Source organism: Cebus imitator, unplaced genomic scaffold (assembly GCF_001604975.1).
Source record: "Cebus imitator isolate Cc_AM_T3 unplaced genomic scaffold, Cebus_imitator-1.0 Scaffold310, whole genome shotgun sequence".
In the NCBI taxonomy this organism is placed as follows: Eukaryota; Metazoa; Chordata; class Mammalia; order Primates; family Cebidae; genus Cebus; species Cebus imitator.
In genome coordinates, this window is record NW_016107625.1 from 1421866 (window position 1) to 1436518 (window position 14653).

Sequence of the window (14653 nt, forward strand, 5' to 3'; positions counted from 1 at the left end):
CTTTCAGATGGAAAATTCCTCCTCTCTCAATAGTTACTGACTCAAAATTTAAAAGACTGCTGATTTCAAAATTATTGGAAATTTAGTTCTGTACATCAAAAATGCCAAAGTTGATAAATTTCTATCATTACATACTTTTCATCAATTAAAACAAATGATCTGATTTCAACTCAAGTAATGAGAGCCAGAGCTTTCTCTATTTTGTTGCTTTTCTTTTTTCAATCAAACCAGCCTTTCTTTATCAATGTCTCCCTCCTCTTGGCTCCTCACCTACAGTTTCACTTAACTAATTTCACTCATCCTTCAGGTCTCAGCATAAATGCCACTTTCTCAGAGAAACTTTTCTCATCCTTCCAGACAAGTTTGTAATCTTCCAGGACACCTTCCTTAATTTCAATCACGTGTAGTTAGGTGTTCAAAGGCCACCTCCTTCACTACACTGTAAATCTCATGAAATCAAGGCTGTACCTTATGTGCTCAATAGATGGTAATTTTTTTCATTTATTCAAGTATTTATCATAAATAAGTTCATTGTATTTTACATTTCGGGTTTTGTTTTTCACGTTTTTTGAAACAGTGTCTCACTCTGTCATCAGGCTGGAGTGCAGTGTTGCCATCAGGGCTCACTGCAGCCTCTACCTCCTGGGTTCAAGCAATCCTCCAACCTCAGTCTCCCAAGATTTCATTATTTTTTCTATTCAAAAAAATTTGAGGTGCTACTATGTGCAAGGTATTGTACTAAACATTGGTAAAACAGGCCAGGTATGGCATTCATGCCTGCAATCCCAACAGTTTGGGAAGTCAAGGTGAGAATTTGACACTAGCCTAGGTAATAAAGCAAGGCCCAGTCTCCATCCAAAAAAAAAAAAAAAAAAGTTTTAATTAAAAAAAAAAATTAACCAAACCTGGTGGCATGAGCCCATAGTCCCAGGTCCCAGCTACTTAGGAAGCTGAGGGAGGAGGATGGCTTGAGCCCAGGAGTTTCAGGCCACAGTGAGCTATGACTGAGCTACTGAACTCTAGCCTGGGCAACAGAGCAAGACATGGTCTCTAAGAAACAAAACAAGAAAAATATTTTGGGAAAACAGAAGAAAAAATAAAAATAGAATGTTTTTAAAAAGTCTTGTCCTCATCTAAGAAGTCAGAAGAAAAGTGCAATGGAGATGAAAATATCAGGCAAGCTGGGTAGATATGAAGGGTCAGACAATTTTAAATGCAGTGATAGAAGGCCTCGGCATGGAGTTGACCTTTGAGTTAATACATGAGAATAATGAGAGCAGGCACATGGATACCTGGGAAAGAACATCCTAGGCAGAGGGACAAAGACCAGGAAACCACAGTTCACTGTGTGGATAAGCTCAAACACAGAGATCATTTAGAGTAAGGATAGAAGTCTGGGAACATCAGCACTGAAAGATGGGCAAAGAAACACAAGTCCTCAAAAAAAAAAAAAAAAAAAAAGCAGGCATAGGATAGGGAATGATTAAACCTATTAATTAGTCACATTAAACAGTATGAGTACTATATAGTAATTAGAAATTAAAAATGAACGATTTTAATGGCCTGTGTACATACTTACAAAACAGAATACTATTAAACATTCCATAAAAGCAAATATTTTTTAAACTACAAGAAATTATCCCTAAATGGAGTAAGAAAGTCCTTTTTTTTTTTTCTTTTTTAGGCAGAATCTCTCTCTGCAACCCAGGCTGAGTGCAGTAGCACAATCTCAGCTCACTGCAACCTTTGCCTCCTGGGTTTGAGAGAGCACATCTAGCTAATTTTTATATTTTTAGTAGAGACAGAGTTTTACCATGTTGGCCAGGCTGGTCTTGAACTCCTGATCTCAAGTGATCTGCCCACCTTGGCCTCCCAAAGTGCTAGAATTACAGGCATGAGCCACCATGCCCGGCAAGAAAGTGAATCTTAAGTCGTGGAACTGCACATAAATCCCCTGTACATTCCAAATGTTTTTAAATGAGTATGTACTGTTTTTTCTATCAAATTAAAATGAGTATAATTTAAAAGAATCATAACGGCTTAGAAAGAAAAAAACTAAGAATAAACTTATCTTTTTTCTGTCTTGCATGCAAGAAGGCACGCCAATAGAATTATCTAAAGTGAAAATAAATTCTTAATTAGAAAAACACTTTTTTTTAACTAAGTAAAGGACAAACTTGTACTGTATCCTACTTTTTATCTCAATCAGACAACTAAAGCTTAAAATTATTTGATCAGACTTTTTTTTTATTGCATTTTGGGTTTTGGGGTACATGTGAAGAACATGCAAGATTATCGCATAGGTACACACATGGCAGTGTGATTTGCTGTCTTCCTCCCCTTCACCTATATTTGGTATTTCTCCCCATGCTATCTCTCCCCACCTCCCCACCCTCGTCATTCCCCCATTTCCCCCCAGCAGACCGATCTAGCTGCGACATCTGTCACCCCGTTGATCACCAGGGATCAGACTTTTAAAGCCTGTATGACAAACCTGTAGGAGTTTCTTAAAGTGTGGTCTTTAGGTTACTAAAATTTCCAATGTTCTTCTGAAAGGTTTATCTTTTACATCACAGCAATATAACACTCACTGCCACTAGTCTTTGTAAATTAAAACTATATCTGCAATCTCCCTCAGACCTCAAATCCCCACCAAATTATCATAAGGATTTTTTTTCCATATAACAACAGCTGGATTGGACTGTTTCAGGGATGTTTTGTTCACCCCAATGGAATATTATGTTGAAATTTGTACCATTTCCTTCCTATCTCCCCACAACCACCTAATCACGAGAAGCCCTACTAAATGCTCCATGAATGCTTGATAACCATAAAACTACTATAATCTGCTGAAGAAAATAATCTAAAGAATTGAAGTAAGTCTTTTGCTTGTTAAAATATATCAATCGTTTCAGTCTAAAGGTATTCTCCAGCTAATCACATAAATTTTACTGGCATTTACTTCTATAGTTAACAATTATTCCTGAATACTACAAGCTGACTCCTCAGCTAAGCTTTAAACTTAAACTGCCAGCAACCAGCTGAAAATCTCTGCATGGTTTTAGACATGTCTAAAACTAACAAGCCTCACTGCAACAATCATCATACTCTCATGTGCTGTCCGGTAATGGCATCAATACGCCCTTTTTTGTCCCTAGTAGTCTCCAGTACCCTCGTATCTCCACAACCTTCAAGACTGGTCCCACTGCTTCCTGCCACAAACCATCAATTCCAGGCACTCCTCCCCATGCTTGTCACTCACAGGGAACACACTGGGTCTTCCTCATTACTCTTCTGCATGGAATGAACTCCACAGACCATCAAGGCTGGCATCCTGCTGCAAGTCATTTCCCTCCTCTAAGGCTGACTTACCCTCTCCATCCTCAGATATGCAGACAGCTCTTTGTTTGAACCTTCCTTTACAGTATTTATCACTGCTTACCTGATCTTAATCATTTGAGTCCATGTCTCTCCGTGTTCATGAGCTACAAAAGAGCAGAGACCATACTTCCTTAATTTTAGTGTCCTCAAGCCAGGAACAGTGGCTCACACCGGCAAACTCAGCACTTTGGGAGGCCAAAGTGGGTGGTTCACTTGAAGCCAGGAGTTCACGACCAGCCTGGCCAACATGACAAAACCCCGTCTCTACCAAAAAATACAAAAGAAAAAAAAAATTAGCCAGGCATGGTGATGCACACCTGTGGTCCCAGCTAGTTGGAAGGCTGAGGCAATAGAATTGCTGGAACCCAGGAAGCAGTGAGCCAAGATCATGCCATTGCACTCCAGCCTGGGTGATAAAGTGAGACTCTGCCTCAAAAAATTAAAAATAAATTAATTAATTATTTAAAATTTAGCGTTCTCAGGCTGGGCGCGGTGGCTCACACATGTAATCCCACAAGTTTGGGAGGCCAAGGCAGGCAGATCACAAGGTCAAGAGATTGAGACCATCCTGGCAAACATGGTGAAACCCCATCTCTACTAAAAGTACAAAAAATTAGCCGGGCATGGTGGTACATGCCTGTAGTCCCAGCTACTCGGGAGGCTGAGGCAAGAGAATTGCTTGAAACCAGAAAATGGAAGTTGCAGTGAGCCGGGATTGTGCCACTGCACTCCAGCCTAGCGATAGAGTGAGACTCTGTCTAAAAAAAAAATAGATTTAGTGTCCTCAGCCAAACACAGGACACAGAACGGCTCCAAGATACCAGTTGCTTGAAACTAAATTGACAGAGTCTCAAATAAGTGACCAGAGAACAGATTGCACTGAATGTAGAAAAGTCATCTTGCCCTAGCCTTTGAACCTTTACTGCTTCTGTGTGTCTACTCAGAAAGTAAAGCAAGCAGTTCTCTGTGGAACTACAATAAATAGTGGGTACAGAATGAATACTTCATTTACTTGAAAATAATCCTTTTCTCAACAATTGTAGTGGAAAAAGGCAAAGAATCCCCTTAACAAAAGGCAATTCTGTTTCAGCTGTGTTATTCTCTTAATAAGAACACACCATCCTTATCATCTGCTGATTACACACTTCTAAGGTGGGGGGTCCTCATTTAATACTTTCACAGTGAAACCTGCCTATAATGAATAACTCTACCTATCTTCTCTGCTCCAGAAGTGCTTGACAGGCCTTTCACCCAGGACTTGTTTTGTACCTAACAAAACACTCACAGATGCCAAACACGTGCTCCAAAATGCCCCTCTTCCCCTCGCCTGAGACCCCGATGAAGCAGAGTCCTCATGGCACTAATATTCTCTGCAATGCTTTTTGTCATCTTGGTTGTCACACAGCTAGAAATAGTTTTCTTGTTCCCCTTAATAACAGCCAGACATTCATATCACTCTGACAAGAACTCTTGAGTGACATCATGCTGCACCAGTTCAAGAAGGGAACCATGCAGGCTCTTTCAGCTTCAAACTTCTCACCCTTGATGGCAGCCTCAAGTATAGCCTCTCTAAAGCAAAAGAAAATAGAGGCAGGCACAGACAGATACACAGATCAACATACATATGAGTATGTATGTATGTACAAACATACCCACACTTATCCCACACACGTAAATATACATAAATTTTCACTTTTGTAGGTTTATATAAGCAAAAGGACAACTATGGAAGGCTATGGAACCAACTGATGGCAAAGGGGTTATATCAGATGGGTAAGGCTGAAGTGGCAGAGAGAGATTTTTACATTTACTTTAGACACATCTATAGTGTTTGAATCATTGCAAAAAAAAAATTTATAAATGAATGCAGCTACTTCTAATTGGAATGCTTTCTTTTGTATTTGTATCCCTGAGTGACTTCAAGATCATAAGTGAAATGCATTAGTGAAGCAAAGCACCATGATAGGGTGATTCCAAAACAAGTATTGGCCAGATGCAGTGACTCACACCTACAATCCCAAATTTGGGAGGCCAAAGTGAGATGATCTCTTGAGCCGAGGAGTTTGAGACCAGCCTGGGTAATACAGTGAGAGTTCATCTCAAAGAAAAAAAAAAAATTAGCTAAGCATAGTGGCACACACCTGTGGTCCCAGCTACTTGGGAGGCTGATGTGGGAGAACAGCTTGAGCCCAGGAGATCAAGGCTGCAGTGAGCCAGGATGATGCCACTGCACTCCAACCTGGGTGACAGAATAAGACCCTATCTCAAAATAAATAAATAAATAATAAGTCAGACTTTCCACAGAGACTAGATTTGAATTATTCTAGAAAGCAAGCTATACACTGAGCAGAGAATCTCAAACACAAGTTGGGTTAAAAGTAAGAATACAGAAAATGAGATGGAAGCAAAGCAGGGCTACAGATAAAACACAGCTATGTCTACCTCTAGACTTTAAAACAGGTAAATCTTAGCAAAATGGTTCAAGCGTATAAAATTGAAATGAGGTTACCAGGCTCTGTGGTCTCCTTCCCTAAGACAGAAAGGCCAACTCACCTGAAAGTATCAAGACTACTTTGGAGAAAATGTTCCTAAAATGGAGGAATAACAAGATACATATGCCTGAATTTGAAGGCATTCTAAAAGAACTTCTGTTACTAATGTCACGTGATAGGAGGCAAACAGACCCATTCTCAAGAGAGAGTGGGTCTGTCCCCATCTTGTTTCCTGCAGTGCTATCTGCCCAGTACAGGATGGGTACTCAACAAATGCCTACTGAATATGGAATGAATGAAAGAGTAATATAAAGGATTAAAGAACACATAGTAAATGAAAACCAGAACCACCAACCAGATAATATCAGTTCTTATTCTTATTTTCCAGATATAAAAAGAGAGGCACTTTGGCCTACCCAGGAGTAGCAAAACTGCAGACAGAAAGCCTCGAGATACGTTTTTTTATCTCTGCTATGCTTGGTTTATCTCCCAGCGTCCTTCCAGATCATAATCTTCCAGCAGGTTCCCTGACCTCCACCACCTCACCCCTGAGGGTCAAGTGCCTCCCTTGGTGCTCCTGCAAAGTTATCTCTCTCATAACACTTGTTAGTTACAGTGAATTGTAATGATCTGTTAATCGTGTGTAAGCTCCTCCTGGAGGGTGGGAATCCTGCCTTATTCACACCCACTCCTAGTAACTAGCGCAAAGCCTGGTATACAGCAGGCTGTCAGTTAAGTACTCCTGAGATAGAGGGGGAAAAAAGTAAATAAATAAAACATGTTTCCTCTGCCCCTGAACCATTTCTCCCTCCAAAGAACCAGGAATATCCTTTAATTAGGGCAGAATTTCAGAATCAGGGCAGTTAAGGGTTGGTCAAAGAGAACCACCTAGACATAGAGGAAGAAAATGAGTGTAGCAGATGGACATGAAGTCTAATGTGGAGCATTGTTTAGACACATAGGTAATAAATACAGAAAAACTTGCTATAAAAGGAATGGTTCACAGTAGCAATCTCTCCATAGCAAATACTAGACTCTAAGAAACATAGCACACATACCGGCCATAATGAACAAAATTTCCTCCAACCAACAGCTGGCAATCCCACCCTTGAGAGAGATCCATGGCCAGGTATTATTAGTCAAAGGTTTTTTCTTTTAGAGAAAAAGGCTGGTTTTGAAAACATTTTTCTTTATTTTCATAATACAACAAACACAGCTTGCTTTGCCTCATGCAGACTTACTGCATGTTTGTTTTAGCGCTGGACTAAAGGGTCTACCCTGTCATTATATCACTTTTTTTAAACAGTACCACAAAAATAAAATAAATTATAACCTAAATCCATGAATGTAGTAAAATAGTTCTCTTTCATTTCTGGGGAAAAAAATAATTAGAATTTTACATGGACTTCAGGGTCAAAGTTTCTACAGCACTGATTAGATGACAGGGACATGCAAGTATTAAGACAATTTTCTTTGGCCCAGCTCCACAAGTTAATAATACAACAACAACACTACTTTGAAACCATACTAACATGCTAAAAAATGCCAGGGAGTTTAAATAAAATCATCCCCACCATGCCACCCCTCCTCTTCTCCCACCAAAAATGTGTCCTAGACTGGGTGCAGTGGCTCACACCTGTAATCCCAACACTTTGGGAGGCCAAGGTGGGCAGATCACAAGGTCAGGAGATGCAGACCATCCTGGTTAACACAGTGAAACCCTGTCTCTAAAAATACAAAAAATTAGCCAGGCATGTTGGCACACGCCTATAGTCCCAGCTATTCAGGAGGTTGAGGCAGGAGAATTGCTTGAACCCAGCAGGTAGAGGTTGCTCTGAGCCAAGATAGCACCCTGCACTCCAACCTGGGTGACAGAAGGACATTCAGTCTCAAAAAAAAAAAGAATTGTCCTAAGAAATAAAGTATACTAACCTTAAGCTCCTCCAACTTAATCAACTTAATTTATTAAACATGCCAAACTCAATTTCCCTTGCAGAAAATAAAACAAATTGCTGGGAAGATCATTCATTCAAATTGTCTTCACAAGGTAATTGACAGAAATTAGTCCAGCTTCTCTTTTTTTTTTTTTTTTTTTTTTTTTTTTTTTTTTTTTTTTTTTTTTTTTTTTTTTTTTTTTTTTTTTTTTTTTTTTGAGATGCAGTCTCACTCTGTTGCCCAGGCTGGAGTGCAATGGCAAGATTTTGGCTCACTGCAACCTCTGCCTCCCAGGTTCAAGCAATTCTCCTGCCTCAGCCTCCTGAGTAGCTGGGATTACAGGTGGCAAGCATCATACCTGGCTAATTTTTTGTATTTTTAGTAGAGAAGCGGTTTCACCATGTTGGCTAGGCTGGTCTCAAACTCCTGACCTCAGGTGATCCACCCGCCTTGGCCTCCCAAAGTGCTGGGATTACAGGCGTGAACCACAGTGGCCGACCACTTCTTTTTCCTGTCTCCTGGGTACTCTAGCATCTCCAGATTCAAGAGCAATGTAAAGATACCCAAGTCAGTTCCACCTCTGGTATGCAACTGAAAACCAATGTATTCCCTCCTGTGACACAGATGTACTGAAGAGTGCGTGTGAGCCTGCAGAGCTCCTGAATACCCCTCCCAAATGGATCCCACAGAACTTCTTCCTATGTGACAGATAATTAAATGCTTTAACTCTAGGGATTTAAAATATATATATACAGGCCAGGCTCGGTGGCTCATGCCTGTAATCCCAGCACTTCAGGAGGCCGAGGTGGGTGAATCATGAGGTCAGGAGAGCGAGACCATCCTGATTAACATGGCGACGCAGGAGAATCGCTTGAACCCAGAAGGCAGAGGCTGAGGTGAGCCAAGATTGAGCCACTGCACTCCAGCCTGGGTGAGGACAGAGTGAGACTCTGTCTCAAATATATATATACAAAATAAATATATATAAAATATATATATTATATATAAATATATACACATGTATCACATATATGTATATATAAAGCAAGTTACTTCTATTGGACGTTAAACTTAAATAACTCTTATGGTTGTGTCATCTCTCACTGCAGTACCCAGGGAGCAACTCTTTTCCTGTCTCCTCTCGTCTACCACTCCTGCCCTATCATTTACAGCAGCATTAATGCCAGTTTCAAAGTAATAATAATTTTTCTCTTTTGTGCTGCAAATATCCAACCACTGTGGTTAAATAGCATTTAGAACATAAACAGGGTCAAGAATGCCAGTTGCCAGAAGAGTCATGTTTAAATTAGCATTAACCAGCAAGCCCTCCCCTAAACAAAAAAGAGAGCAAGGGGGAAAAAATGTTTTCTTGGACAGCTCTGTGCCTGCAGAACGATTTCAACCCCACATGTTCAAAAGGCCCCATGAGGTCCAGCTGTAACACAATACCATCATTAATTTTTACTAACTTAAATTTCTCAAAAGTACAAAATGCTATCAATTTGGGGGGAATAGGGAGGAAGAAACCACTTCTTAGTTTATTCTACAACCTTTATAATTTGAGTAAACTGGCAATAGTGTCTTAAAACGTAGCAGCCATACATAAGTTACATGGATTGTAATAGAATAAAAGCCCAGTCCTCCCCCCATCATCACACCCCTCACTCGGCCCCAATATGTGTTACTCAGTGTCTTTCTGCATCTTGAGGTTCTGTAATACTTCCTCCTCCCTTCCCTATCCCCATGTAGCACAACTCCTTAAAATAACATGAGAGGTCCCCCACAATGTGTCGCTTTGTAACTTTCCAGCCTTCATCACCCTAGACTCTCACTTTGTCTTCATTCCTCCACCATTCATCTTTTAAAAGACATGGTATTCTTCAACCCACATTTGTAAGGTAGTTCCCTGAATCAAATGTAATTCTCCATTCCCTGGCACGCCAAAGCTCTCGGACTGTACGGCTACCGCCCAGTTACACAACACCGCATATACATATTCCCCCCGGTTGCAGCTCTTTCTGGAGCTTCCTTTTCACCATGCTTGCATCTGCCACAGTGGAAGACATTCAACAATTGTTTGCTGAAATAAAATTGCCTCATTTTCTCTCAACTTTCTAACACACCCATTAGCTTTCCCTAAGATTTTTTTTAAGAGACTGAGTCTCTCTATGTCACCCAGGCTGCAGTGCAGTGGCACAATCACAGCTCACTGCAGCCTTGAACTCCTGGGCTGAAGCCATCCTACCTCCTCAGCCTCCTGAGTACCTGGGACTACATGCACATACCACCATACTCAGATAATTCTTTTATTTATTTATTTATTTAATTATTTGTAGAGACAGAGTCTCACTGTGTTGCCCTGGCTGGTCTCAAACTCCTGGCTTCAAGTGATCCTCCCGCCTCAGCCTCCCAAAGTGTTAGGATTACAGGCATGAGCCACCACACCAGGCCAGGGATATTTAAATAGCAGGGTAACATGATATGTAAAAATAAGAAACCAAAAAGTCGTATCATGCTGATTTAAGGCCAGAGAAGGCTGTTCAACTTTAAACAAAGAGCTTATGTTTAAGTTTTTATTACATCACACTTTGGCTTTTAAAATAAATAATGTTCCTCAAGGGCGTAGGCATATTGATACCAAAACATTAAAGAAAAGGAAGACAGGCCACACACATCAAGCATAGACATTAAAATCTTGACCTCAACTAAATTCTAAAAGTGCTGTTATCTGCTGAATACTTAGACCTTCCCAGTGAAAATGATACAGTGTATTCTGCCCGGATTGCAACTTTCCATACCAAGCATTTGAAATGAGTCTTGGCCCTAAATATCACTTACTTCAGACTGAATGTCACTGTGTATCAAAAAGACTGAGCAGGAGAGAATTTTTTACTCTTTGAATGTTCTAGTAGGTCACTAATGGAATAGATTCAGTAAAACCTTGCAGAGTCTACAGTATAATTTGAAACAAAAAAAAAATCAAATTACTTTTTGGAAAATATTAGCTTCGAATAAAAATAGAAATTTCGAAAGGGCTGCCACTTACATTCTTACCTCTGTTATTTCTTTCCCATCACTCACAGGGAGACTGAAATCCATGCTGAGTGCTCACAGCCCTGGGCAGGAGCTGTTCCCCTGAGAGACAATGATGCAAATGGGTCAAGTGATGCCGGGTAGAAGTCAGACTGCAAGGATCACCTTGACCTCACCTTAGCGCATGAGCTAAACAAACTCACAAGCTTAAAATAATAAGGGTAACAAGCGGTTGATCTGAGAGGGAAAGTATGATTGATTTCCTTAAGGAAAAAAAAAAAAAAAAAAAAAACTAGAGGAAATGAACTCCCAGCTCAAGGCTTTTTCTCCTCCAGGCATCCTCTGTTGCTGGTTTTCTTCCATCTTCCGGGCCCTCTGGACCTTTTACATACCCCTCCTACCTTTTCCTACTGCTTTAACATAAGATAACCTTGCACCGGCTTCTAGTTATTTGCGAAGCCGGAAGAAACAGCAAAGATCACCAACCCCATCCATTTTCCAGATGGGGACGCAGAGACCAGGAGCAGCTGGGCTGACCCGACTGGCTAAGGTCGCGCCGCTAGGGGACGCGGTGTGCCTTGCAGGCTGGGATGATGACAACCTAGCCTTCTCTCCTCGCTCCTCGCCCGTGCCTTCCTGCCTCAAGCTACCTCCTTCTCCTGCCACTTGATTTTTTTATTCTCAAATTAGCATCAAGAAAAAATGCAGCCTTAGTATACTTACAATGATGATTATTATTCATAATTTTGCATTTGAGGCAATTATACTCGCTCCTACTGGGATCTGGAAATCAAGGGCAGAAACAACTAGGTGACATTCTACCTCCCTGTGTATTTTAATGCTATTTAGTTTGGTTCAAACAACCACACCTCTAACATATACTCTTTTTCCTTGGGACTCACTCTTCTATCTGGCAAGGGGATAACTTCTTGCAAAAACTTAGCATTTTCCAAGTGCACAGTCTCCCTTTAACCAGAACTGCAGACTCTGAATCACAGACCTCTGGCTTACCAGTTATGCTTAGCTGAGCAAACACACTTATGCAAATACGTGAAAAACAAACTGTTAGAGCCTAAAGGAATAGAGGATTTAGCTGTGATAGTTATTTACGTTTTCAGTATTTATGTTTACGAATATCTATCTAACCCCACAGGAAACGACGCGTCCATGGTGAAACAAGCCAGCACCCACATTTATGAAAAATCCATGGATTTCAACAAAAATCAAAAGGAGGGGGAGGAACAGCGGAGAGCCACAATCTCAGGCCTCAGACAGCAGGCAGCAACAAGTCCTGAAAGCCTTCACTCTTAACATTTCAAAGGCCAAATGGCAGCAAAGAAAAACAAGAATAAACTTTAAATCCATTCGCCACAAAGGAGTCCCACGCAAGCCAAAAGAGCCGTCGATTTCAAAACCATTAACTCAAAGCCAGGTCCCTCCCATGCCTTACAGCCTCCTGTTACTTGCTAAGCACGTTTGTTAGGCGGTCGGACAGAAACTGAATTAAAAGTCCTCAGCCCGGAGTTGGGGGGACAATCGAGTCTTCAGTGGGAAGCGAGAGGTGCGGGAGCCCCGGAGGCGCGGGGACTGCTGGCAATGCACGTCCAGCAGGACGATGTTTGGGGAGAATTTCAAGGGCCCCTCGCAAGCCCTCCCGCGAACCCACCCCGACCCAGGTAACTGGAGGCCACCTACGTGTCACTTGGGCGGGTCCCGAGGCGCACTGACCTGGCGCAGGACGGGAGGGCCGGCGGCCCGGGCGGCTGCGGCAACTTCCCTCCCGGGCCTCGGTCCACCGCTGGATGCGGGAGGCCAGGGCAGCCTCGCCTCCTGCAAGCCGGCTCGCAGGAACGCACGGCCACCCACCCGTGCCGCGGCCCAGCGCGCGCACCCACACTCTCACCGGCACTCGCACGCGCGCCCGCCCTCAGCCACAAAGCCCGTCCGCGGCGGGACAGTGTGAGCCCAGCGCGCAGTGCGGCGGCCGAGCCGTAGCCGCGGCCTCTGGCATCGCGCCCAGGGGGCGCCGTCCCCACGCGCCGCTCCTGCCCCTTTACCTGCGCTCGCCGCCGCCGCCGCGCGTCCCGCTCCCGCCGCCCCCGGGCTGGCTTCAGGCCGCGCGCCGAGTCCTGGCGGCCCCCGCCCCGCCGTCAGCCGAGCCCGGCCCTCCGCCCGCCCCTCGGCCGTCGCGCAGAGCTGGGCCGCCCCCTGCGCCCACCCCGCCGGGGTCCCGTGCTCGGTCGAGCGGCGGGGAGGACTCCGCAGTCCCGGCCCCTGGCAGCCCCAGATCCCGGCCGCGCTCCACAGGGGGGCTGGAGACGGAGTCTCCACTCGGGGAGCGTCAGCAGCCGCTCTGCCCTTACTGCCCGGCTTTGGCGCGCCGGCAGAAGTGGGCGCCGAGGGAGGGCCGGAGGAACAGCGCCGACGCCAGCCTCCTTTCCTCCTCCGCCTTCCTTCTTTTCTGCTTGTTCCACGTAGCACAAGTCAGCAACTCCCAAACCCCCAGAGTCCGCCCTCCCTGCTCCCGAGCTGGACCCCTTACCTGGTGTGGCGCCCCCAGAGCCCCTGACCTCTGCGCCCCCTCCTTCATTCATTGGCTCCGTAACCGGCGGCGGCGGGGCCGGGGAGGGGGGAGGCCTTAGCCTCCCATTCAGTATCTCAGCAGGCTCCCCCGCCCCGCCCCCGAGCCGACACACTCGCAGCTCGGGTCCCACCCCCGCCACTCCTGAGCTCACCCCAGCGCCGGACAGCTGGTGGGATTCCAGTGGATGCCCCGGCACGGGGCATTTTCACGTTGTCGCTCTCCTCTTCCCCCTCGAAAAGCTCTGGAAAACATCGCGGGGCCGGCAAAACACCCAAATGTGGCCTCTCTTTCGTAGTTCACTTTCTAAACTTTCCAGAAGGCGCCAAGTTTCTCCCAGCGCTGCCCTGCACCGGAGACTGCGAAGAACGCAGAGGCAGCTTTGCTGCTAGGAAGGTGCATACGTTTCTAGTTCTGATCTTTCACTTCACTGGATCTGCAAACCGAAGCAAGTGTGTCTGCTCCCCTAGTTCTCCATATCCATGATTAGACATTTCTCTTCCGCTTTCCCAGTGTAGCTTTGCAAGTGTAAACTATCAATTTTAGTGAGAGTAATTAAGGGCGGGGACCGCACACCTGGAGGTGTGGGCGGGCGCGGCGCCGGACTAAGGCCTAGGGATCGTTCTCAGGAGAGTGGCAGCCACAGCGACTCGCCCAGGTCTTATAACAACACCCACTCAATGGGGTCTACCTAGCCACGCCACCCCAGCACACCCATCTCCCGCCCCTGGCTTCCCAGGATTTCTGGAGTGATCAGAATTATCGGCCTCTCGCTCCACAGCTAAGGTCACGGCGTATCAAAATTGCAGCGTGTGAGTAAACGTTTCATGAGCCCTCGCCTTGAAATGGCACAGAAGACAGCACGACAGCAGTAAGGCTTGGGGACTTTGCAGGACTGATCTGATTGAGAGAAACGCAGCACAGCGAGGCAGGGCTATGTCGATGATGGCCACCCGGTCACCTTGGACTTTGCAGAAGAGAAAAGTCCCTGAAAACCGCAGTTGGACGGAAACTTTTCAAGCCTCAATTGAGTTATGCTGTGAAGAGACCATGACCGTCTCCCACCGGTGACTACTTAGGACCTTGACCAAGCTCGTGTGGTTTTTCACAGGATGCTCAGGGCTGAGCCCTGGCGGTAAATAATTTACTATCTAAAGCTGTTTCCTTTTTAAAACAATGGTTCAAATCTTTTTTTAAAAAAAGTCAGTCCAGTCATTTTTTTTTTTTTTTT

The 14653-nt window shown here is 44.3% G+C and overlaps 1 protein-coding gene and 1 long non-coding RNA gene across 8 annotated transcripts in view; one reads left to right on the top strand and one right to left on the bottom strand.

Annotated features, from left to right (window-relative positions):
* The window catches only part of LPAR1 (lysophosphatidic acid receptor 1), a 179607-nt gene extending 165662 nt beyond the window's left edge, over positions 1-13945 (bottom strand). Inside the window, exon 1 of one of the 7 annotated variants that reach the window (XM_017503383.2) lies at positions 13577-13945. The gene's annotated coding sequence lies outside the window, so the exon portion shown is untranslated. Of the gene's footprint in view, positions 1-10862; positions 11379-12536; positions 12820-12898; positions 13222-13383; positions 13497-13576 lie in introns of those variants that run through there. The other 6 variants (XM_017503385.2, XM_037729542.1, XM_037729544.1 and 3 more) reach the window with 6 other exon arrangements.
* Positions 12236-14653, top strand: part of LOC119467607 — a 19879-nt gene continuing 17461 nt past the window's right edge. Inside the window, exon 1 of the long non-coding RNA XR_005196150.1 lies at positions 12236-12517. This is a non-coding gene — a long non-coding RNA (uncharacterized LOC119467607). The remainder of the gene's footprint in view (positions 12518-14653) is intronic.